This window comes from Scyliorhinus torazame, chromosome 23 (genome assembly GCF_047496885.1).
Source record: "Scyliorhinus torazame isolate Kashiwa2021f chromosome 23, sScyTor2.1, whole genome shotgun sequence".
Taxonomy (NCBI): domain Eukaryota; kingdom Metazoa; phylum Chordata; class Chondrichthyes; order Carcharhiniformes; family Scyliorhinidae; genus Scyliorhinus; species Scyliorhinus torazame.
The window spans coordinates 66,254,113-66,280,634 of NC_092729.1; positions in this window are offsets into that span (position 1 = coordinate 66,254,113).

Below are 26,522 nucleotides of genomic sequence, written 5' to 3' on the forward strand. Positions count from 1 at the left end.
CCCGCAGTGCCGCACTCCCACAGCATTTACCCTCCCACAGTGCCGCACTCCCACAGCATTGATCCACCCACAGTGCCGCTCTCCCACAGCATTGACCCTCCCGCAGTGCCGCACTCCCACAGCATTGACCATCCCGCATTGCAGCACTCCCACAGCACTGACCCTCCCGCAGTGCCGCACTCCCACAGCACTGACCCTCCCGCAGTGCCGCACTCCCACAGCATTGACCCTCCCGCAGTGCCGCACTCCCACAGCACTGACCCTATCGCAGTGCCGCACTCCCACAGCACTGACCCTCCCGCAGTGCCGCACTCCCACAGCATTGACCATCCTGCATTGCCGCACTCCCACAGCATTGACGCTGCCGCAGTGCCGCACTCCCACAGCACTGACCCTCCCGCAGTGCCGCACTCCCACAGCATTGACCCTCCCGCAGTGCCGCACTCCCACAGCATTGACCCTCCCGCAGTCCGCACTCCCACAGCATTGGCCCTCCCTCAGTGCCGCACTCCCACAGCATTGACCCTTCCGCAGTTACGCACTCTCACAGCATTGACCCTCCCGCAGAGCCGCACTCCCACAGCACTGACTCTCCCACAGTGCCGCACTCCCACAGCATGGACCCTCCCGCAGTGCCGCACTCCCACAGCATTGACCCTCCCGCAGTGCCGCACTCCCACAGCATTGACCCTCCCGCAGAGCCGCACTCCCACAGCATTGACCCTCCCACAGTGCCGCACTCTCACAGCATTGACACTCCCGCAGAGCCGCACTCCCACAGCATTGACCCTCTCACAGTGCCGCACTCTCACAGCATTGACACTCCCGCAGAGCCGCAATCCAACAGCATTGATCCACCCAAAGTGCCGCTCTCCCACAGCATTGACCCTCCCGCAGTGCCGCACTCCCACAGCACTGACCTTCCCGCAGTGCCGCACTCCCACAGCATTGACCCTCCCGCAGTGCCGCACTCCCACAGCACTGACCCTCCCGCTGTGCCGCACTCCCACAGCACTGACCCTCCCGCCGTGCCGCACTCCCACAGCATTGACCCTCCCGCAATGCCGCAATCCCACAGCATTGACCCTCCCGCAGTGCTGCACTCCCACAGCACTGACCCTCCCGCAGTGGTGCACTCCCACTGCATTGACCATCCCGCAGTGCCACACTCCCACGGCATTGACCCTCCTGCAGTGCCGCACTCCCACAGCATTGACGCTCCCGCAGTGCCGCACTCCCACAGCATTGACACTCCTACAGTCCCGCAGTCCCACAGCATTGACACTCCCGAAGTGCCGCACTCCCACAGCAGTGACGCTTCCGCAGTGCCGCACTCCCATGGCATTGTCCCTCCCGCAGTGCCGCACTGCTACATCATTGACCCTCCTGCAGTGCCGCACTCCCACAGCATTGACCCTCCCACAGTGCCGCACTCCCACATCATTGACCATCCCACAGTTCCGCACTCCCACAGCACTGACCGTCCCGCATTGCAGCACTCCCACAGCACTGACCCTCCCGCAGTGCCGCACTCCCACAGCACTGACCCTCCCGCAGTGCCGCACTCCCACAGCACTGACCGTCCCGCAGTGCTGCACTCACACAGCACTGACCCTCCCGCAGTGCTGCACTCCCACTGCATTGACCCTCCCGCAGTGCCGCAGTCCCACAGCACTGACCCTCCCGCAGTGCCGCACTCCCACAGCATTGACCATCCCGCATTGCAGCACTCCCACAGCACTGACCCTCCCGCAGTGCCGCACTCCCACAGCACTGACCCTCCCGCAGTGCCGCACTCCCACAGCATTGACCCTCCCGCAGTGCCGCACTCCCACAGCATTGACCCTCCCGCAGTGCCGCACTCCTACAGCATTGACCCTCCCGCAGTTACGCACTCCCACAGCATTGACCCTCCCGCAGAGCCGCACTCCCACAGCACTGACCCTCCCGCAGTGCCGCACTCTCACAGCATGGACCCTCCCGCAGTGCCGCACTCCCACAGCATTGACCCTCCCGCAGTGCCGCACTCCCACAGCATTGACTCTCCCGCAGAGCCGCACTCCCACAGCATTGACCCTCCCACAGTGCCGCACTCACACAGCATTGACACTCCCGCAGAGCCGCACTCCCACAGCATTGACCCTCCCGTAGGGCCGCACTCCCACAGCATTGACCCTCCCACAGTGCCGCACTCCCACAGCATTGACCCACCCACACTGCCGCTCTCCCACAGCATTGACCCTCCCACAGAGCCGCACTCCCACAGCATTGACCCTCCCACAGTGCCGCACTCCCACAGCACTAACCTTCCCGCAGTGCCGCACTCCCACAGCATTGACCCTCCCGCAGTGCCGCACTCCCACAGCACTGACCCTCCCGCTGTGCCGCACTCCCACAGCACTGACCCTCCCGCCGTGCCGCACTCCCACAGCATTGACCCTCCCGCAATGCCGCAATCCCACAGCATTGACCCTCCCGCAGTGCTGCACTCCCACAGAACTGACCCTCCCGCAGTGCTGCACTCCCACAGCATTGACCCTCCCGCAGTGCCACACTCCCACATCATTGACCCTCCCGCAGTGCCGCACACCCACATCATTGACCCTCCCGCAGTGCCGCACTCCCACAGCATTGACCCTCCCGCAGTGCCGCACTCCCACAACATTGACCCTCCCGAAGTGCCGCACTCCCACAGCAGTGACACTCCTACAGTACCGCACTCCCACAGCATTGACCCTCCCGCAGTGCCGCACTCCCACAACATTGACCCTCCCGCAGTGCCGCACTCCCACTGCATTGACCCTCCCTCAGTGCCGCACTCCCACAGTTTTGACCCTCCCACAATGCCGCATTCCCACAGCACTGACCCTCCCGCAGTGCCGCACTCCCACAGAACTGACTCTCCCGCAGTGCCGCATTCCCACAGCATTGACCCTCCCGCAGTGCCGCACTCCCACAGCACTGACCCTACCGCAGTGCCGCACTCACACAGCACTGACACTCCCGCAGTGCCGCACTCCCACAGCATTGACCATCCCGCATTGCCGCACTGCCACAGCATTGACACTCCCGCAGTGCCGCATTCCCACAGCATTGACCCTCCCGCAGTGCCGCACTCCCACAGCATTGACCCTCCCGCAGTGCCGCACTCCAACAGCATTGACCCTCCCACAGTGCCGCACTCCAACAGCATTGACCCTTCCGCAGTTACGCACTCCCACAGCATTGACCCTCCCGCAGAGCCGCACTCCCACGGCACTGAACCTCCCGCAGTGCCGCACTCCCACAGCATGGACCCTCGCGCAGTGCCGCACTCCCACAGAATTGATCCGCCCGCAGTGCCAAACTCCCACAGCATTGACCCTCCCGCAGTGCCGCACTCCCACAGCATTGACCCACCCACAGTGCCGCACTCCCACAGCATTGACACTCCCGCAGAGCCGCACTCCCACAGCATTGACCCTCCCGCAGTGCCGCACTCCCACAGCATTTACCCTCCCACAGTGCCGCACTCCCACAGCATTGATCCACCCACAGTGCCGCTCTCCCACAGCATTGACCCTCCAGCAGTGCCGCACTCCCACAGCACTGACCCTCCCGCAGTGCCGCACTCCCACAGCACTGACCCTCCCGCTGTGCCGCACTCCCACAGCACTGACCCTCCCGCCGTGCCGCACTCCCACAGCATTGACCCTCCCGCAATGCCGCAATCCCACAGCATTGACCCTCCCGCAGTGCTGCACTCACACAGCACTGACCCTCCCGCAGTGCTGCACTCCCACTGCATTGACCCTCCCGCAGTGCTGCACTCCCACTGCATTGACCCTCCCGCAGTGCCGCAGTCCCACAGCACTGACCCTCCCGCAGTGCCGCACTCCCACAGCACTGACCCTACCGCAGTGCCGCACTCCCACAGCACTGACCCTCCCGCAGTGCCGCACTCCCACAGCATTGACCATCCCGCATTGCAGCACTCCCACAGCACTGACCCTCCCGCAGTGCCGCACTCCCACAGCACTGACCCTCCCGCAGTGCCGCACTCCCACAGCATTGACCCTCCCGCAGTGCCGCACTCCCACAGCATTGACCCTCCCGCAGTGCCGCACTCCCACAGCATTGACCCTCCCGCAGTGCCGCACTCCTACAGCATTGACCCTCCCGCAGTTACGCACTCCCACAGCATTGACCCTCCCGCAGAGCCGCACTCCCACAGCACTGACCCTCCCGCAGTGCCGCACTCTCACAGCATGGACCCTCCCGCAGTGCCGCACTCCCACAGCATTGACCCTCCCGCAGTGCCGCACTCCCACAGCATTGACTCTCCCGCAGAGCCGCACTCCCACAGCATTGACCCTCCCACAGTGCCGCACTCACACAGCATTGACACTCCCGCAGAGCCGCACTCCCACAGCATTGACCCTCCCGCAGTGCCGCACTCCCACAGCATTGACCCTCCCGCAGTGCCGCACTCCCACTGCATTGACACTCCCGCAGTGCCGCACTCCCACAGCATTGACCCTCCCACAGTGCCGCACTCCCACAGCACTGACCCACCCACACTGCCGCTCTCCCACAGCATTGACCCTCCCGCCGTGCCGCACTCCCACAGCATTGACCCTCCCGCAATGCCGCAATCCCACAGCATTGACCCTCCCGCAGTGCTGCACTCCCACAGAACTGACCCTCCCGCAGTGCTGCACTCCCACAGCATTGACCCTCCCGCAGTGCCACACTCCCACATCATTGACCCTCCCGCAGTGCCGCACACCCACATCATTGACCCTCCCGCAGTGCCGCACTCCCACAGCATTGACCCTCCCGCAGTGCCGCACTCCCACAACATTGACCCTCCCGAAGTGCCGCACTCCCACAGCAGTGACACTCCTACAGTACCGCACTCCCACAGCATTGACCCTCCCGCAGTGCCGCACTCCCACAGCATTGACCCTCCCGCAGTGCCGCACTCCCACTGCATTGACCCTCCCTCAGTGCCGCACTCCCACAGTTTTGACCCTCCCACAATGCCGCATTCCCACAGCACTGACCCTCCCGCAGTGCCGCACTCCCACAGAACTGACCCTCCCGCAGTGCCGCATTCCCACAGCATTGACCCTCCCGCAGTGCCGCACTCCCACAGCACTGACCCTACCGCAGTGCCGCACTCACACAGCACTGACACTCCCGCAGTGCCGCACTCCCACAGCATTGACCATCCCGCATTGCCGCACTGCCACAGCATTGACCCTCCCGCAGTGCCGCATTCCCACAGCATTGACCCTCCCGCAGTGCCGCACTCCCACAGCATTGACCCTCCCGCAGTGCCGCACTCCAACAGCATTGACCCTCCCACAGTGCCGCACTCCAACAGCATTGACCCTTCCGCAGTTACGCACTCCCACAGCATTGACCCTCCCGCAGAGCCGCACTCCCACGGCACTGAACCTCCCGCAGTGCCGCACTCCCACAGCATGGACCCTCGCGCAGTGCCGCACTCCCACAGAATTGATCCACCGGCAGTGCCACACTCCCACAGCATTGACCCTCCCGCAGTGCCGCACTCCCACAGCATTGACCCTCCCACAGTGCCGCACTCCCACAGCATTGACACTCCCGCAGAGCCGCACTCCCACAGCATTGACCCTCCCGCAGTGCCGCACTCCCACAGCATTTACCCTCCCACAGTGCCGCACTCCCACAGCATTGATCCACCCACAGTCCCGCAGTCCCACAGCATTGACACTCCCGAAGTGCCGCACTCCCACAGCAGTGACGCTTCCGCAGTGCCGCACTCCCATGGCATTGTCCCTCCCGCAGTGCCGCACTGCTACATCATTGACCCTCCTGCAGTGCCGCACTCCCACAGCATTGACCCTCCCACAGTGCCGCACTCCCACATCATTGACCATCTCACAGTTCCGCACTCCCACAGCACTGACCCTACTGCAGTGCCGCACTCCCACAGCACTGACCCTTCCGCAGTGCCGCACTCCCACAGCATTGACCCTCCCGCAGTGCCACACTCCCACAGCATTGACCCTCCCGCAGTGCCGCACACCCACATCATTGACCCTCCCGCAGTGCCGCACTCCCACAGCATTGACCCTCCCGCAGTGCCGCACTCCCACAACATTGAACCTCCCGCAGTGCCGCACTCCCACTGCATTGACCCTCCCGCAGTGCCGCACTCCAACAGTTTTGACCCTCCCACAATGCCGCATTCCCACAGCACTGACCCTCCCGCAGTGCCTCACTCCCACAGCACTGATCCTCCCGCAGTGCCGCATTCCCACAGCATTGACCCTCCCGCAGTGCCGCACTCCCACAGCACTGACCCTACCGCAGTGCCGCACTCACACAGCACTGACCCTCCCGCAGTGCCGCACTCCCACAGCATTGACCCTCCCGCAGTGCCGCACTCCAACAGCATTGACCCTCCCACAGTGCCGCACTCCAACAGCATTGACCCTTCCGCAGTTACGCACTCCCACAGCATTGACCCTCCCGTAGAGCCGCACTCCCACGGCACTGAACCTCCCGCAGTGCCGCACTCCCACAGCATGGACCCTCGCGCAGTGCCGCACTCCCACAGAATTGACCCACCCGCAGTGCCACACTCCCACAGCATTGACCCTCCCGCAGTGCCGCGCTCACACAGCATTGACCCTCCCACAGTGCCGCACTCCCACAGCATTGACACTCCCGCAGAGCCGCACTCCCACAGCATTGACCCTCCCGCAGTGCCGCACTCCCACAGCATTTACCCTCCCACAGTGCCGCACTCCCACAGCATTGATCCACCGACAGTGCCGCTCTTCCACAGCATTGACCCTCCCGCAGTGCCGCACTCCCACAGCACTGACCCTCCCGCAGTGCCGCACTCCCACAGCACTGACCCTCCCGCTGTGCCGCACTCCCACAGCACTGACCCTCCCACCGTGCCGCACTCCCACAGCTTTGACCCTCCCGCAATGCCGCAATCCCACAGCATTGACCCTCCCGCAGTGCTGCACTCACACAGCACTGACCCTCCCGCAGTGCTGCACTCCCACTGCATTGACGCTCCCGCAGTGCCGCACTCCCACAGCATTGACCCTCCCGCAGTGCCGCACTCCCACAGCACTGACCCTCCCGCAGTGCCGCAGTCCCACAGCACTGACCCTCCCGCAGTGCTGCACTCACACAGCACTGACCCTCCCGCAGTGCTGCACTCCCACTGCATTGACCCTCCCGCAGTGCCGCAGTCCCACAGCACTGACCCTCCCGCAGTGCCGCACTCCCACAGCACTGACCCTACCGCAGTGCCGCACTCCCACAGCACTGACCCTCCCGCAGTGCCGCACTCCCACAGCATTGACCATCCCGCATTGCAGCACTCCCACAGCACTGACCCTCCCGCAGTGCCGCACTCCCACAGCACTGACCCTCCCGCAGTGCCGCACACCCACAGCACTGACCGTCCCGCAGTGCTGCACTCACACAGCACTGACCCTCCCGCAGTGCCGCAGTCCCACAGCACTGACCCTCCCGCAGTGCCGCACTCCCACAGCACTGACCCTACCGCAGTGCCGCACTCCCACAGCACTGACCCTCCCGCAGTGCCGCACTCCCACAGCATTGACCATCCCGCATTGCAGCACTCCCACAGCACTGACCCTCCCGCAGTGCCGCACTCCCACAGCACTGACCCTCCCGCAGTGCCGCACTCCCACAGCATTGACCCTCCCGCAGTGCCGCACTCCCACAGCATTGACCCTCCCGCAGTGCCGCACTCCCACAGCATTGACCCTCCCGCAGTGCCGCACTCCTACAGCATTGACCCTCCCGCAGTTACGCACTCCCACAGCATTGACCCTCCCGCAGAGCCGCACTCCCACAGCACTGGCCCTCCCGCAGTGCCGCACTCTCACAGCATGGACCCTCCCGCAGTGCCGCACTCCCACAGCATTGACCCTCCCGCAGTGCCGCACTCCCACAGCATTGACTCTCCCGCAGAGCCGCACTCCCACAGCATTGACCCTCCCACAGTGCCGCACTCACACAGCATTGACACTCCCGCAGAGCCGCACTCCCACAGCATTGACCCTCCCGTAGGGCCGCACTCCCACAGCATTGACCCTCCCACAGTGCCGCACTCCCACAGCATTGACCCACCCACACTGCCGCTCTCCCACAGCATTGACCCTCCCACAGAGCCGCACTCCCACAGCATTGACCCTCCCACAGTGCCGCACTCTCACAGCATTGACACTCCCGCAGAGCCGCACTCCCACAGCATTGACCCTCTCGCAGTGCCGCACTCCCACAGCATTGACCCTCCCACAGTGCCGCAATCCAACAGCATTGATCCACCCGCAGTGCCGCTCTCCCACAGCATTGACCCTCCCGCAGTGCCGCACTCCCACAGCACTAACCTTCCCGCAGTGCCGCACTCCCACAGCATTGACTCTCCCGCAGTGCCGCACTCCCACAGCACTGACCCTCCCGCTGTGCCGCACTCCCACAGCACTGACCCTCCCGCCGTGCCGCACTCCCACAGCATTGACCCTCCCGCAATGCCGCAATCCCACAGCATTGACCCTCCCGCAGTGCTGCACTCCCACAGAACTGACCCTCCCGCAGTGCTGCACTCCCACAGCATTGACCCTCCCGCAGTGCCACACTCCCACATCATTGACCCTCCCGCAGTGCCGCACACCCACATCATTGACCCTCCCGCAGTGCCGCACTCCCACAGCATTGACCCTCCCGCAGTGCCGCACTCCCACAACATTGACCCTCCCGAAGTGCCGCACTCCCACAGCAGTGACACTCCTACAGTACCGCACTCCCACAGCATTGACCCTCCCGCAGTGCCGCACTCCCACAACATTGACCCTCCCGCAGTGCCGCACTCCCACTGCATTGACCCTCCCTCAGTGCCGCACTCCCACAGTTTTGACCCTCCCACAATGCCGCATTCCCACAGCACTGACCCTCCCGCAGTGCCGCACTCCCACAGAACTGACCCTCCCGCAGTGCCGCATTCCCACAGCATTGACCCTCCCGCAGTGCCGCACTCCCACAGCACTGACCCTACCGCAGTGCCGCACTCACACAGCACTGACCCTCCCGCAGTGCCGCACTCCCACAGCATTGACCATCCCGCATTGCCGCACTGCCACAGCATTGACCCTCCCGCAGTGCCGCATTCCCACAGCATTGACCCTCCCGCAGTGCCGCACTCCCACAGCATTGACCCTCCCGCAGTGCCGCACTCCAACAGCATTGACCCTTCCGCAGTTACGCACTCCCACAGCATTGACCCTCCCGCAGAGCCGCACTCCCACGGCACTGAACCTCCCGCAGTGCCACACTCCCACAGCATGGACCCTCGCGCAGTGCCGCACTCCCACAGAATTGATCCACCCGCAGTGCCACACTCCCTCAGCATTGACCCTCCCGCAGTGCCGCACTCCCACAGCATTGACCCTCCCACAGTGCCGCACTCCCACAGCATTGACACTCCCGCAGAGCCGCACTCCCACAGCATTGACCCTTCCGCAGTGCCGCACTCCCACAGCATTTACCCTCCCACAGTGCCGCACTCCCACAGCATTGATCCACCCACAGTGCCGCTCTCCCACAGCATTGACCCTCCAGCAGTGCCGCACTCCCACAGCACTGACCCTCCCGCAGTGCCGCACTCCCACAGCACTGACCCTCCCGCTGTGCAGCACTCCCACAGCACTGACCCTCCCGCCGTGCCGCACTCCCACAGCATTGACCCTCCCGCAATGCCGCAATCACACAGCATTGACCCTCCCGCAGTGCTGCACTCAAACAGCACTGACCCTCCCGCAGTGCTGCACTCCCACTGCATTGACCCTCCCGCAGTGCCGCACTCCCACAGCACTGACCCTACCGCAGTGCCGCACTCCCACAGCACTGACCCTCCCGCAGTGCCGCACTCCCACAGCATTGACCATCCCGCATTGCAGCACTCCCACAGCACTGACCCTCCCGCAGTGCCGCACTCCCACAGCACTGACCCTCCCGCAGTGCCGCACTCCCACAGCACTGACCGTCCCGCAGTGCTGCACTCACACAGCACTGACCCTCCCGCAGTGCTGCACTCCCACTGCATTGACCCTCCCGCAGTGCCGCAGTCCCACAGCACTGACCCTCCCGCAGTGCCGCACTCCCACAGCACTGACCCTACCGCAGTGCCGCACTCCCACAGCACTGACCCTCCCGCAGTGCCGCACTCCCACAGCATTGACCATCCCGCATTGCAGCACTCCCACAGCACTGACCCTCCCGCAGTGCTGCACTCCCACAGCACTGACCCTCCCGCAGTGCTGCACTCCCACAGCATTGACCCTCCCGCAGTGCCGCACTCCCACAGCATTGACCATCCCGCAGTGCCGCACTCCCACAGCATTGACCCTCCCGCAGTGCCGCACTCCTACAGCATTGACCCTCCCGCAGTTACGCACTCCCACAGCATTGACCCTCCCGCAGAGCCGCACTCCCACAGCACTGACCCTCCCGCAGTGCCGCACTCTCACAGCATGGACCCTCCCGCAGTGCCGCACTCCCACAGCATTGACCCTCCCGCAGTGCCGCACTCCCACAGCATTGACTCTCCCGCAGAGCCGCACTCCCACAGCATTGACCCTCCCACAGTGCCGCACTCACACAGCATTGACAGTCCCGCAGAGCCGCACTCCCACAGCATTGACCCTCCCGTAGGGCCGCACTCCCACAGCATTGATCCTCCCACAGTGCCGCACTCCCACAGCATTGACCCACCCACACTGCCGCTCTCCCACAGCATTGACCCTCCCACAGAGCCGCACTCCCACAGCATTGACCCTCCCACAGTGCCGCACTCTCACAGCATTGTCCCTCCCGCAGAGCCGCACTCCCACAGCATTGACCCTCTCGCAGTGCCGCACTCCCACAGCATTGACCCTCCCACAGTGCCGCAATCCAACAGCATTGATCCACCCACAGTGCCGCTCTCCCACAGCATTGACCCTCCCGCAGTGCCGCACTCCCACAGCACTAACGTTCCCGCAGTGCCGCACTCCCACAGCATTGATCCTCCCACAGTGCCGCACTCCCACAGCATTGACCCACCCACACTGCCGCTCTCCCACAGCATTGACCCTCCCACAGAGCCGCACTCCCACAGCATTGACCCTCCCACAGTGCCGCACTCTCACAGCATTGTCCCTCCCGCAGAGCCGCACTCCCACAGCATTGACCCTCTCGCAGTGCCGCACTCCCACAGCATTGACCCTCCCACAGTGCCGCAATCCAACAGCATTGATCCACCCACAGTGCCGCTCTCCCACAGCATTGACCCTCCCGCAGTGCCGCACTCCCACAGCACTAACGTTCCCGCAGTGCCGCACTCCCACAGCATTGACCCTCCCGCAGTGCCGCACTCCCACAGCACTGACCCTCCCGCTGTGCCGCACTCCCACAGCACTGACCCTCCCGCCGTGCCGCACTCCCACAGCATTGACCCTCCCGCAATGCCGCAATCCCACAGCATTGACCCTCCCGCAGTGCTGCACTCCCACAGAACTGACCCTCCCGCAGTGCTGCACTCCCACAGCATTGACCCTCCCGCAGTGCCACACTCCCACATCATTGACCCTCCCGCAGTGCCGCACACCCACATCATTGACCCTCCCGCAGTGCCGCACTCCCACAGCATTGACCCTCCCGCAGTGCCGCACTCCCACAAAATTGACCCTCCCGAAGTGCCGCACTCCCACAGCAGTGACACTCCTACAGTACCGCACTCCCACAGCATTGACCCTCCCGCAGTGCCGCACTCCCACAACATTGACCCTCCCGCAGTGCCGCACTCCCACTGCATTGACCCTCCCTCAGTGCCGCACTCCCACAGTTTTGACCCTCCCACAATGCCGCATTCCCACAGCACTGACCCTCCCGCAGTGCCGCACTCCCACAGAACTGACCCTCCCGCAGTGCCGCATTCCCACAGCATTGACCCTCCCGCAGTGCCGCACTCCCACAGCACTGACCCTACCGCAGTGCCGCACTCACACAGCACTGACCCTCCCGCAGTGCCGCACTCCCACAGCATTGACCATCCCGCATTGCCGCACTGCCACAGCATTGACCCTCCCGCAGTGCCGCATTCCCACAGCATTGACCCTCCCGCAGTGCCGCACTCCCACAGCATTGACCCTCCCGCAGTGCCGCACTCCAACAGCATTGACCCTCCCGCAGTGCCGCACTCCAACAGCATTGACCCTTCCGCAGTTACGCACTCCCACAGCATTGACCCTCCCGCAGAGCCGCACTCCCACGGCACTGAACCTCCCGCAGTGCCGCACTCCCACAGCATTTACCCTCCCACAGTGCCGCACTCCCACAGAATTGATCCACCCACAGTGCCGCTCTCCCACAGCATTGACCCTCCAGCAGAGCCGCACTCCCACAGCACTGACCCTCCCGCAGTGCCGCACTCCCACAGCACTGACCCTCCCGCTGTGCCGCACTCCCACAGCACTGACCCTCCCGCCGTGCCGCACTCCCACAGCATTGACCCTCCCGCAATGCCGCAATCCCACAGCATTGACCCTCCCGCAGTGCTGCACTCACACAGCACTGACCCTCCCGCAGTGCTGCACTCCCACTGCATTGACCCTCCCGCAGTGACGCACTCCCACAGCATTGACCCTCCCGCAGTGCCGCACTCCCACTGCATTGACTCTCCCGCCGTGCCGCACTCCCACAGCATTGACCCTCCCGCAGTGCCGCACTCCCACAGCATTGACCCTCCCACAGTGCCGCATTCCCACAGCACTGACCCTCCCGCAGTGCCGCAGTCCCACAGCACTGACCCTCCCGCAGTGCTGCACTCACACAGCACTGACCCTCCCGCAGTGCTGCACTCCCACTGCATTGACCCTCCCGCAGTGCCGCAGTCCCACAGCATTGACCCTCCCGCAGTGCCGCAATCCCACAGCACTGACCCTACCGCAGTGCCGCACTCCCACAGCACTGACCCTCCCGCAGTGCCGCACTCCCACAGCATTGACCATCCCGCATTGCAGCACTACCACAGCATTGACCCTCCCGCAGTGCCGCACTCCCACAGCACTGACCCTCCCGCAGTGCCGCACTCCCACAGCATTGACCCTCCCGCAGTGCCGCACTCCCACAGCATTGACCCTCCCGCAGTGCCGCACTCCCACAGCATTGACCCTCCCGCAGTGCCGCACTCCTACAGCATTGACCCTCCCGCAGTTACGCACTCCCACAGCATTGACCCTCCCGCAGAGCCGCACTCCCACAGCACTGACCCTCCCGCAGTGCCGCACTCTCACAGCATGGACCCTCCCGCAGTGCCGCACTCCCACAGCATTGACCCTCCCGCAGTGCCGCACTCCCACAGCATTGACCCTCCCGCAGTGCCAAAATCCCACAGCATTGACATTGCCGCAGAGCCGCACTCCCACAGCATTGACCCTCCCACAGTGCCGCACTCACACAGCATTGACACTCCCGCAGAGCCGCACTCCCACAGCATTGACCCTCCCGTAGGACCGCACTCCCACAGCATTGACCCTCCCACAGTGCCGCACTCCCACAGCATTGACCCACCCACAGTGCCGCTCTCCCACAGCATTGACCCTCCCGCAGTGCCGCACTCCCACAGCACTCACCTTCCCGCATTGCCGCACTCCCACAGCATTGACCCTCCCGCAGTGCCGCACTCCCACAGCACTGACCCTCCCGCTGTGCCGCACTCCCACAGCACTGACCCACCCGCAGTGCCGCACTCCCACAGCATTGACCCTCCCGCAATGCCGCAATCCCACAGCATTGACCCTCCCGCAGTGCTGCACTCACACAGCACTGACCCTCCCGCAGTGCTGCACTCCCACAGCACTGACCATCCCGCAGTGCCGCACTCCCACAGCACTGACCCTCCCACAGTGCCGCACTCCCACAGCATTGACACTCCCGCAGTGCCGCACTCCCACAGCATTGACCCTCCCGCAGTGCCGAACTCCCACCGCACTGACCCTCCCACAGTGCCGTACTCCCACAGCATTGACCCTCCCGCAGTGCCGCACTCCCACAGCATTGACCCTCCCGCAGTGCCGCAATCCCACAGCATTGACATTGCCGCAGAGCCGCACTCCCACAGCATTGACCCTCCCACAGTGCCGCACTCACACAGCATTGACACTCCCGCAGAGCCGCACTCCCACAGCATTGACCCTCCCGTAGGACCGCACTCCCACAGCATTGACCCTCCCGCAGTGCCGCTCTCCCACAGCATTGACCCTCCCGCAGTACCGCACTCCCACAGCACTCCCCTTCCCGCATTGCCGCACTCCCACAGCATTGACCCTCCCGCAGTGCCGCACTCCCACAGCACTGACCCTCCCGCTGTGCCGCACTCCCACAGCACTGACCCACCCGCAGTGCCGCAATCCCACAGCATTGACCCTCCCGCAGTGCTGCACTCCCACAGCATTGACCCTCCCGCAATGCCGCAATCCCACAGCATTGACTCTCCCGCCTTGCCGCACTCCCACAGCACTGACCATCCCGCAGTGCCGCACTCCCACAGCACTGACCCTCCCACAGTGCCGCACTCCCACAGCATTGACCCTCCCGCAGTGCCTCACTCCCACAGCACTGACCCTCCCGCAGTGCCGCACTCCCACAGCACTGACCCTCCCGCAATGCCGCACTCCCACAGCACTGACCCTCCCGCAGTGCCGCACTCCCACAGCATTGACCCTCCCGCAGTGCCGAACTCCCACCGCACTGACCCTCCCACAGTGCCGCACTCCCACAGCATTGACCCTCCCGCAGTGCAGCTCTCGCACAGCATTGACCCTCCCGCAGTGCCGCAATCCCACAGCATTGACATTGCCGCAGTGACGCACTCCCACAGCATTGACCCTCCCGCAGTTCTGCACTCCCACAGCACTGACCCTCCCGCAGTGCCGCACTCCCACAGCATTGACCCACCCGCAGTCCCGCACTCCCACAGCATTGACCCTCTCGCAGTGCCGCACTCCCACAGCATTGACCCTCCCGCAGTGCCGCACTCCCACAGCATTGACCCTCCCGCAGTGCCGCAATCCCACAGCATTGACATTGCCGCAGTGACGCACTCCCACAGCATTGACCCTCCCGCAGTTCTGCACTCCCACAGCACTGACCCTCCCGCAGTGCCGCACTCCCACAGCATTGACCCACCTGCAGTCCCGCACTCCCACAGCATTGACCCTCTCGCAGTGCCGCACTCCCACAGCATTGACCCTGACGCTGTGCCGCACTCCCTCAGCATTGACCTTCCCGCAGTTCTGCACACCCACAGCATTGACATTGCCGCAGTGCCGCACTCCCACAGCATTGACCCTCCCGCAGTGCCGCACTCCCACAGCATTGACACTCCTACAGTGCTGCAGTCCCACAGCATTGACCCTCCCACAGTGCCGCACTCCCACAGGAGTGACCCTCCCGCAGTGCCGCACTCTGATGGCATTGACCCTCCCGCAGTACCGTACTGCTACATCATTGACCCTCCTGCAGTGCCGCACTCCCACAGCATTGACCCTCCCGCAGTGCCGCACTCCCACAGCATTGACCCTCCCGCAGTGCCGCACTCCTACAGCATTGACCCTCCCGCAGTTACGCACTCCCACAGCATTGACCCTCCCGCAGAGCCGCACTCCCACAGCACTGACCCTCCCGCAGTGCCGCACTCTCACAGCATGGACCCTCCCGCAGTGCCGCACTCCCACAGCATTGACCCTCCCGCAGTGCCGCACTCCCACAGCATTGACTCTCCCGCAGAGCCGCACTCCCACAGCATTGACCCTCCCACAGTGCTGCACTCACACAGCATTGACACTCCCGCAGAGCCGCACTCCCACAGCATTGACCCTCCCGTAGGGCCGCACTCCCACAGCATTGACCCTCCCACAGTGCCGCACTCCCACAGCATTGACCCACCCACACTGCCGCTCTCCCACAGCATTGACCCTCCCGCAGTGCCGCACTCCCACAGCACTCACATTCCCGCAGTGCAGCACTCCCACAGCATTGACCCTCCCGCAGTGCCGCACTCCCACAGCACTGACCCTACCGCTGTGCCGCACTCCCACAGCACTGACCCACCCGCAGTGCCGCACTCCCACAGCATTGACCCTCCTGCAATGCCGCAATCCCACAGCATTGACCCTCCCGCAGTGCCGCACTCCCACAGCATTGACCCTCCCACAGAGCCGCACTCCCACAGCATTGACCCTCCCACAGTGCCGCACTCTCACAGCATTGACACTCCCGCAGAGCCGCACTCCCACAGCATTGACCCTCTCGCAGTGCCGCACTCCCACAGCATTGACCCTCCCACAGTGCCGCAATCCAACAGCATTGATCCACCCACAGTGCCGCTCTCCCACAGCATTGACCCTGCCGCAGTGCCGCACTCCCACAGCACTAACCTTCCCGCAGTGCCGCACTCCCACAGCATTGACCCTCCCGCAGTGCCGCACTCCCACAGCACTGACCCTCCCGCTGTGCCGCACTCCCACAGCACTGACCCTCCCGCCGTGCCGCACTCCCACAGCATTGACCCTCCCGCAATGCCGCAATCCCACAGCATTGACCCTCCCGCAGTGCTGCACTCCCACAGCATTGACCCTCCCGCAGTGCCACACTCCCACATCATTGTCCCTCCCGCAGTGCCGCACACCCACATCATTGACCCTCCCGCAGTGCCGCACTCCCACAGCATTGACCCTCCCGCAGTGCCGCACTCCCACAACATTGACACTCCCGAAGTGCCGCACTCCCACAGCAGTGACACTCCTACAGTACCGCAGTCCCACAGCATTGACCCTCCCGCAGTGCCGCACTCCCACAACATTGACCCTCCCGCAGTGCCGCACTCCCACTGCATTGACCCTCCCTCAGTGCCGCACTCCCACAGTTTTGACCCTCCCACAATGCCGCATTCCCACAGCACTGACCCTCCCGCAGTGCCGCACTCCCACAGAACTGACCCTCCCGCAGTGCCGCATTCCCACAGCATTGACCCTCCCGCAGTGCCGCACTCCCACAGCACTGACCCTACCGCAGTGCCGCACTCACACAGCACTGACCCTCCCGCAGTGCCGCACTCCCACAGCATTGACCATCCCGCATTGCCGCACTGCCACAGCATTGACCCTCCCGCAGTGCCGCATTCCCACATCATTGACCCTCCCGCAGTGCCGCACTCCCACAGCATTGACCCTCCCGCAGTGCCGCACTCCAACAGCATTGACCCTCCCACAGTGCCGCTCTCCAACAGCATTGACCCTTCCGCAGTTACGCACTCCCACAGCATTGACCCTTCCGCAGAGCCGCAATCCCACGGCACTGAACCTCCCGCAGTGCCACACTCCCACAGCATGGACCCTCGCGCAGTGCCGCACTCCCACAGAATTGATCCACCCGCAGTGCCACACTCCCACAGCATTGACCCTCCCGCAGTGCCGCACTCCCACAGCATTGACCCTCCCACAGTGCCGCACTCCCACAGCATTGACACTCCCGCAGAGCCGCACTCCCACAGCATTGACCCTCCCGCAGTGCCGCACTCCCACAGCATTTACCCTCCCACAGTGCCGCACTCCCACAGCATTGATCCACCCACAGTGCCGCTCTCCCACAGCATTGACCCTCCAGCAGTGCCGCATTCCCACAGCACTGACCCTCCCGCAGTGCCGCACTCCCACAGCACTGACCCTCCCGCTGTGCCGCTCTCCCACAGCACTGACCCTCCCGCCGTGCCGCACTCCCACAGCATTGACCCTCCCGCAATGCCGCAATCCCACAGCATTGACCCTCCCGCAGTGCTGCACTCACACAGCACTGACCCTCCCGCAGTGCTGCACTCCCACTGCATTGACCCTCCCGCAGTGCCGCACTCGCACAGCATTGATCCTCCCGCAGTGCCGCACTCCCACAGCACTGACCCTCCCGCAGTGCCGCACTCCCACAGCATTGACCCTCCCACAGTGCCGCATTCCCACAGTACTGACCTTCCCGCAGTGCCGCAGTCCCACAGCACTGACCCTCCCGCAGTGCTGCACTCACACAGCACTGACCCTCCCGCAGTGCTGCACTCCCACTGCATTGACCCTCCCGCAGTGCCGCAGTCCCACAGCACTGACCCTCCCGCAGTGCCGCATTCCCACAGCATTGACCCTCCCGCAGTGCCGCACTCCCACAGCACTGACCCTACCGCAGTGCCGCACTCCCACAGCACTGACCCTCCCGCAGTGCCGCACTCCCACAGCATTGACCATCCCGCATTGCAGCACTCCCACAGCATTGACCCTCCCGCAGTGCCGCACTCCCACAGCACTGACCCTCCCGCAGTGCCGCACTCCCACAGCATTGACCCTCCCGCAGTGCCGCACTCCCACAGCATTGACCCTCCCGAAGTGCCGCACTCCCACAGCATTGACCCTCCAGCAGTGCCGCACTCCTACAGCATTGACCCTCCCGCAGTTACGCACTCCCACAGCATTGACCCTCCCGCAGAGCCGCACTCCCACAGCACTGACCCTCCCGCAGTGCCGCACTCTCACAGCATGGACCCTCCCGCAGTGCCGCACTCCCACAGCATTGACCCTCCTGCAGTGCCGCACTCCCACAGCATTGACTCTCCCGCAGAGCCGCACTCCCACAGCATTGACCCTCCCACAGTGCCGCACTCACACAGCATTGACCCTCCTGCAGTGCCGCACTCCCACAGCATTGACCCTCCCGCAGTGCCGCACTCCCACAGCATTGACTCTCCCGCAGAGCCGCACTCCCACAGCATTGACCCTCCCACAGTGCCGCACTCACACAGCATTGACCCTCCTGCAGTGCCGCACTCCCACAGCATTGACTCTCCCGCAGAGCCGCACTCCCACAGCATTGACCCTCCCGCAGTGCCGCACTCTCACAGCATGGACCCTCCCGCAGTGCCGCACTCCCACAGCATTGACCCTCCTGCAGTGCCGCACTCCCACAGCATTGACTCTCCCGCAGTACCGCACTCCCACAGCACTCACCTTCCCGCATTGCCGCACTCCCACAGCATTGACCCTCCCGCAGTGCCGCACTCCCACAGCACTGACCCTCCCGCTGTGCCGCACTCCCACAGCACTGACCCACCCGCAGTGCCGCACTCCCACAGCATTGACCCTCCCGCAATGCCGCAATCCCACAGCATTGACCCTCCCGCAGTGCCGCACTCCCACAGCATTGACCCTCCCGCAGTGCCGCAATCCCACAGCATTGACTCTCCCGCCGTGCCGCACTCCCACAGCACTGACCATCCCGCTGTGCCGCACTCCCACAGCACTGACCCTCCCACAGTGCCGCACTCCCACAGCATTGACCCTCCCGCAGTGCCGCACTCCCACAGCCCTGACCCTCCAGCAGTGCCGCACTCCCACAGCACTGACCCTCCCGCAATGCCGCACTCCCACAGCACTGACCCTCCCGCAGTGCCGCACTCCCACAGCATTGACCCTCCCGCAGTGCCGCACTCCCACAGCACTGACCCTCCCGCAGTGCCGCACTCCCACAGCACTGACCCTCCCGCAGTGCCGCACTCCCACAGCACTGACCCTCCCGCAGTGCCGCACTCCCACAGCATTGACACTCCCGCAGTGCCGCACTCCCACAGCATTGACCCTCCCGCAGTGCCGAACTCCCACCGCACTGACCCTCCCACAGTGCCGCACTCCCACAGCATTGACCCTCCCGCAGTGCCGCACTCCCACAGCATTGACCCTCCCGCAGTGCCGCAATCCCACAGCATTGACATTGCCGCAGTGACGCACTCCCACAGCATTGACCCTCCCGCAGTTCTGCACTCCCACAGCACTGACCCTCCCGCAGTGCCGCACTCCCACAGCATTGACCCACCCGCAGTCCCGCACTCCCACAGCATTGACCCTCTCGCAGTGCCGCACTCCCACAGCATTGACCCTCCCGCAGTGCCGCACTCCCACAGCATTGACCCTCCCGCAGTGCCGCAATCCCACAGCATTGACATTGCCGCAGTGACGCACTCCCACAGCATTGACCCTCCCGCAGTTCTGCACTCCCACAGCACTGACCCTCCCGCAGTGCCGCACTCCCACAGCATTGACCCACCCGCAGTCCCGCACTCCCACAGCATTGACCCTCTCGCAGTGCCGCACTCCCACAGCATTGACCCTGACGCTGTGCCGCACTCCCTCAGCATTGACCTTCCCGCAGTTCTGCACACCCACAGCATTGACATTGCCGCAGTGCCGCACTCCCACAGCATTGACCCTCCCGCAGTGCCACACTCCCACAGCATTGACTCTCCTACAGTGCTGCAGTCCCACAGCATTGACCCTCCCACAGTGCCGCACTCCCACAGGAGTGACCCTCCCGCAGTGCCGCACTCCCATGGCATTGACCCTCCCACAGTACCGTACTGCTACATCATTGACCCTCCTGCAGTGCCGCACTCCCACAGCATTGACCCTCCCACAGTGCCGCACTCCCACAGCATTGACCCTCCCGCAGTTCCGCACTCCCACAGCACTGACCCTACTGCAGTGCCGCACTCCCACAGCACTGACCCTCCCGCAGTGCCGCACTCCCACAGCATTGACCCTCCCACAGTGCCACACTCCCACATCATTGACCCTCCCGCAGTGCCGCACACCCACATCATTGACCCTCCCGCAGTGCCGCACTCCCACAGCATTGACCCTCCCGCAGTGCCGCACTCCCACAGCACTGACCCTCCCGCCGTGCCGCACTCCCACAGCATTGACCCTCCCGCAATGCCGCAATCCCACAGCATTGACCCTCCCGCAGTGCTGCACTCCCACAGCACTGACCCTCCCGCAGTGCTGCACTCCCACTGCATTGACACTCCCGCAGTGCCGCACTCCCACGGCATTGACCCTCCTGCAGTGCCGCACTCCCACAGCATTGACGCTCCCGCAGTGCCGCACTCCCACAGCATTGACACTCCTACAGTCCCGCAGTCCCACAGCATTGACACTCCCGAAGTGCCGCACTCCCACAGCAGTGACGCTTCCGCAGTGCCGCACTCCCATGGCATTGTTCCTCCCGCAGTGCCGCACTGCTACATCATTGACCCTCCTGCAGTGCCGCACTCCCACAGCATTGACCCTCCCACAGTGCCGCACTCCCACATCATTGACCATCCCACAGTTCCGCTCTCCCACAGCACTGACCCTACTGCAGTGCTTCACTCCCACAGCACTGACCCTTCCGCAGTTCTGCACTCCCACAGCATTGACCCTCCCGCAGTGCCACACTCCCACAGCATTGACCCTCCCGCAGTGCCGCACACCCACATCATTGACCCTCCCGCAGTGCCGCACTCCCACATCATTGACCCTCCCGCAGTGCCGCACTCCCACAACATTGACCCTCCCGCAGTGCCGCACTCCCACAGCACTGACACTCCTACAGTACCGCACTCCCACAGCATTGACCCTCCCGCAGTGCCGCACTCCCACAACATTGACCCTCCCGCAGTGCCGCACTCCCACTGCATTGACCCTCCCGCAGTGCCGCACTCCCACAGTTTTGACCCTCCCGCAGTGCCGCACTCCCACAGCACTGACCCTCCCGCAGTGCCGCAATCAATTCAGATTGATAGGGCGCATTACCCAGGCCCACTCCTCTGCCACAACCCCGGAGCCCCACTAACCTCCAGTAACCATGCCAAAAACCCTCCCAATCACTCATAACGTCTTGAGGGGGGGTGGGGAGACTTTTAGCCGTTGTAGCAAAGGTCGGCCAGTAAGGCACCGACTGGGGAAGAACTCGGCAGGGATCGACCGGGAAGTGTCTACACCGTATTGAATCTAAGTTGTTTGGTGTGGACTCTCCGTGTCCTTACTTAGCCCCCTACCTGGCGACGAGGGTGGATTTACTTTGTAACAATTACTTTTTGGCAATAAAACTATTCTTAAGAAAATTTGCATTTGCTGCAAACCCCCGATGGATGATTAGCTGGTTCTGTGTGATTCCCACATGGCCGATCAGCTGATTGTGTGTGATTTCCCCATGGTCGATCAACATTTGTGTGTGCCTCCACCCATGGTAAATGAGCTGTGTGTGTGCCTCCCCCATGGACAATCAGCTGGGTGTGTGTGCCTCCCCCTGGCCAATCAGTTGGGTGTGTGTGCTTCCCCCATGGCCGATCAGCTGGGTGTGTGTGCCTCCCCCGATGGTCGATCTGCTGGGCGTGTGTGCCTCCCCACATGGCCGATCAGCTGGATTTGAGTGCCTCCCCCCATGGCCGATCAGCTGGGTGTCTGTGACTCCCCCATGGCCGATCAGCTGGGCGTGTGTGCCTCACACTGAAACACAGTCTGCGTAGCAGAATGTGCAGCAGAATGTGTCACAGACAGAGACACAGACAGACTCAGGCCCACATCGCACACGCACTGCTCAACAGCTGCTGTTTCCCCTCCCAACCGACACAGGCCGCTGTCCGCTCCTCCCTGCCGCCGGTCGCTGCTCCTCTCGGTGTCACCTCATGTCCGATTCCCGTTGATGGGAACATCCGTGGCCTGCCGGGGGCGGAGGGCGGCGGGGCCGATTGAACAAAAAATTCAAAGGGCGAAATCCAAGAAAAGGAGAATTGGCGCTTCAGAACCGAGAGTGAAGCGTGAGTCTGGAGACAGAGGAGGGAAGTAAAAAAAACTTCAGAAAATGGAGAGGTTCTCATAGAGCTGCCCGTGCGCATGTGCGGACGCTTACTATCCAAGCAGGCAGCGCGCGGCCGCCTACTGACTGACATCGTCTACCCTAGCAACTCAAGATGGCCGCCTGGAGTCCCCCCTGGCAACACAAGGTGGCCGCCAACTATTTCCCCTTGCGACGCAAGATGGCCGCCGCCAGAACGCACGGAGTGCTGGTATGGTTGTGGCGCAGGCGCAGTGACGACTTATGCTGCCCATCGGCCCCATTGGGGGTCTTCATGATTGTTGTATATCAATAGACCGTAGCCTTACCCCCCCCCCCCCACCATGGATAGCACCCATTCCCCCAGATGAACCCCACCCGGGATACCTCCCACTCCCCGATATCACTCCCTCCCACTGATATCACCCACTGGATATTACCCCCACCCCTTGATATCACGCCCTACCCAATATCACTCCTTCCCACTGATATCAGCGCCCGGATATCACTCACTCCCACTGATATCACCCCCTGCCCGGATATCAGCCACTCCCACTGATATCATCCCCGGATATCACCCCCATCCTCGATATCACCCACACAATATCACGCCCCACAAGTATCATTCCTCCCCTCGGATATTAACCACCCCCTCCCAGAAATATCACCGACTCCAAATATCACCCCCCCTCGGATATGAACCCCCACATATATCATCCCTCCCCTCGGATATTAACGCCCTCCCCTGGTATATCAACTCTAAGATATCAACCCCCACAAATATCATCCCCCCGGATATTAGCCCCCTCGGTACCAAGCCCCTCCGAATATAACCCACCCCCATCAGATATGAACCCCCAGGCATCGCCAGACATCATCTCCTGATATCACCCCCTGGATATCAACAAGCCAGACCCAGCGGATGCCACTCCCCCCGGGTATCAACCACCACACACCCACGACATCACCCCTCCCAACAGGATATCAACCCCCCACCCATAAATATCACCCCCTCGTATATCAGTCCCCAGATATAACGACTGACAATATCAACCCTAGGATATCACCCACAACTCCGTGATATCCCCAGCGAGTTTCACCCTCTCACCCAAAATCAGCCCCCCAGATATCACCAGGGCCCCTGGAAATCAACCCCGCCCGAAATCACGATCCCCCCCCCCCCCCTCCCGTATATGATACCCTCTTGATATCGCTCCCTTAGACGTAAACCTCCACGGACAGCCCCCATCCCTATGTCACTCCATCCCCAGATATCAGCACATCACATTGCCCCTTAAAATCCTCCTTCCCAAACCACAGCCTCCCCCCCCTAGATGTCACCCACCTTCCCCGGGATATCACCCCACCTTCCACCGGCAGCACGGTAACATAGTGTTTAGCACTACGGCTTCTCAGCGGTAGTATCCCAGGTTCAATTCCCGGCTTGGGTCACTGTATATGCGGAGTCTGCATGTGCTCCCCGTGTCTGCATGGGTTTCCACGGGTGCTCCGGTTGCCTCCCACAAGTCCCTAAAACGTGCTTGTTAGGTGAATTGGACATTCTGAATTCTTCCTCTGTGTACCCGAACAGGCGCCGGAATGAGGCCATTCCGGTGTTTTCACAGTAACTTCATTGCATTGTTTTTTTTAAATCAATATAGAGTGCCCAATTATTATTTTTTCTATCAAGGGGCAATTTAGCGTGGCAAGCCACCTACCCTGCACATCTTTGGTTGTACAGATGAACCCCACGCAGAGATGTAGAGAATGTGCAAACACCACACGGTCGGTGACCCAGAGTCGGGATTCGAATCCGCGTCCTCAGCGCCACTGTCCCAGTGCTATCCACTGCGCCACATGCCGCCTTTTTCGTTGCATTGCAAATGTAAGCGTACTTCTGCCAATAAAGATTATTTATTTATTAATTTATTTTCATCACCTACAACAGACATCATTCCCCCCAGGATACCTCCAACACCGCTCCGCCCCCCACGCGCCCCCCCCCACCCTCAAACTGGCGGCGCACCCTATTCCGTCGTCGGAATCCATTCTCTGCCTGATCGCCGATCACAATTTTAGCACCGGGCTATGGATAATCCTGCCCCGGGGGTGCGCCGCATCAGACAACGTGTGCGGCATGTCGCAGAATCCCGCCCGATGTGCTGGATTCTCCATCGGTGGGATCCTCTGCATCACCGGCAGCGCACTCACGCCCGCCCGTTTCCCGACGTTGTGGGGGTGGCAACAATGGGGTGAGGGGGTGGGGGGTGGCGGGGGGAGGCGGGGGGGGAGAGAGTCCCGCTGCCGGCGGGGTCGCGCACCACCGGAAAACGGGGCTGGCGGGACGGAGAATCCCATCCAAGTTTTGTTGAGAAAGGGCGGCACGTGGAGCAGTGGATAGCACTGGGACCACGGCGCTGAGGACCCGGTTTCGAATCCCGGACTTGGGTCACTGTCCATGTGGAGTTTGCACATTCTCCCCGTGGATCTCACCTCCACATCCCAAACATGTGCAGGTTCGGTGTATTACCCAAGCTAAATTGCCCCTTGATTGTAAAAAAATTGAGCACTCTAAGTTAAAAAAAGACATAAACACGTTTTGTTGAGATTGTCCTGAGGGCCAAGACATTTTCTCCTGCTTGGGTTCCGTATTAAAGTGATCAGAAAATTATTTGTCAGTTGAAGAGTTAAAGTAACTAACTTTTAATCAGTACACCCAATAATTAAAGCGAATATGTAAGATCTCACTGTTAAAATGGCTTAGAATATTTTAATCTATGATTACAAGAGTCCCAACATTAAATATTGTTGAACTGATGAAATTATGACGGATCTAATTCTTTTACTTGAATTATTTAATTATTTTCTGTCGAAGATTAGTCACCTGTCAACATAGTTCATCCCAGTAATCAGAGGGAACTTAAATTCATTGTTTGTTCGAATAAACAATTATCTCATTCATTCATTGCGTGGTTGAATGAAATCAGTGAACAGCTCATTAGGTTAAATTCCATCAAACATTATACAACCAATTATTATTTGCGCAATATTGATAGAAAATATCAATTTAGTTTTCAGTCCATTGAACATAGATAATAACTAAAAACATTTCATTTCATCTTTCATTGTGATTGCCAAAGGATTGTTCATTTCAATAATCACAGGCGGTTTCTAATTATTGTTCAGACAATAATCATAATAAGATTTTTCTTTCAAATAGAGCCTGTAATTCCTGACCATACAAAATAATAACATCACTTAAAAATGCATTTGTACGGCCTAAAATCACAATCAATGGGATTCTCTGTCGGCAGGATCCTCCACTCCGCAGGCAGCGCACCCATTTCCGCGGGTTTCCCAACGGCCTAGGGTGGCCACAATGGGAAACCTCATTGACCGACGGAACAGAGAATCCCGTTATGGCAGGGTGTTATGGGCCAGGGTTTAGGGAATCCCAAAGTATATCATGCAGTTCACGTGACCCACAAATTTTAATAGATTGCGGTATGGGGAGCACACTGTCCTACTTTGCGGGTGTGGTGCAACAGAGAGCAAAAAGTATTTTTAAACAAAAAACAATGTTTATTTATGAAACCAGTTAACACTTTATAAACCCACAGTAAACATCTTAACAACGATCAACACCAACCATCCCCACTGATACAATATTCTATAAGTAACTCTTAATCATTCCTTTCGACATCTACAAGACAAAAGGTCCTTTTTAACACAGAGATCAGGTTAAAATTCTCTACTGAGAGCAGTTATCACTTTGA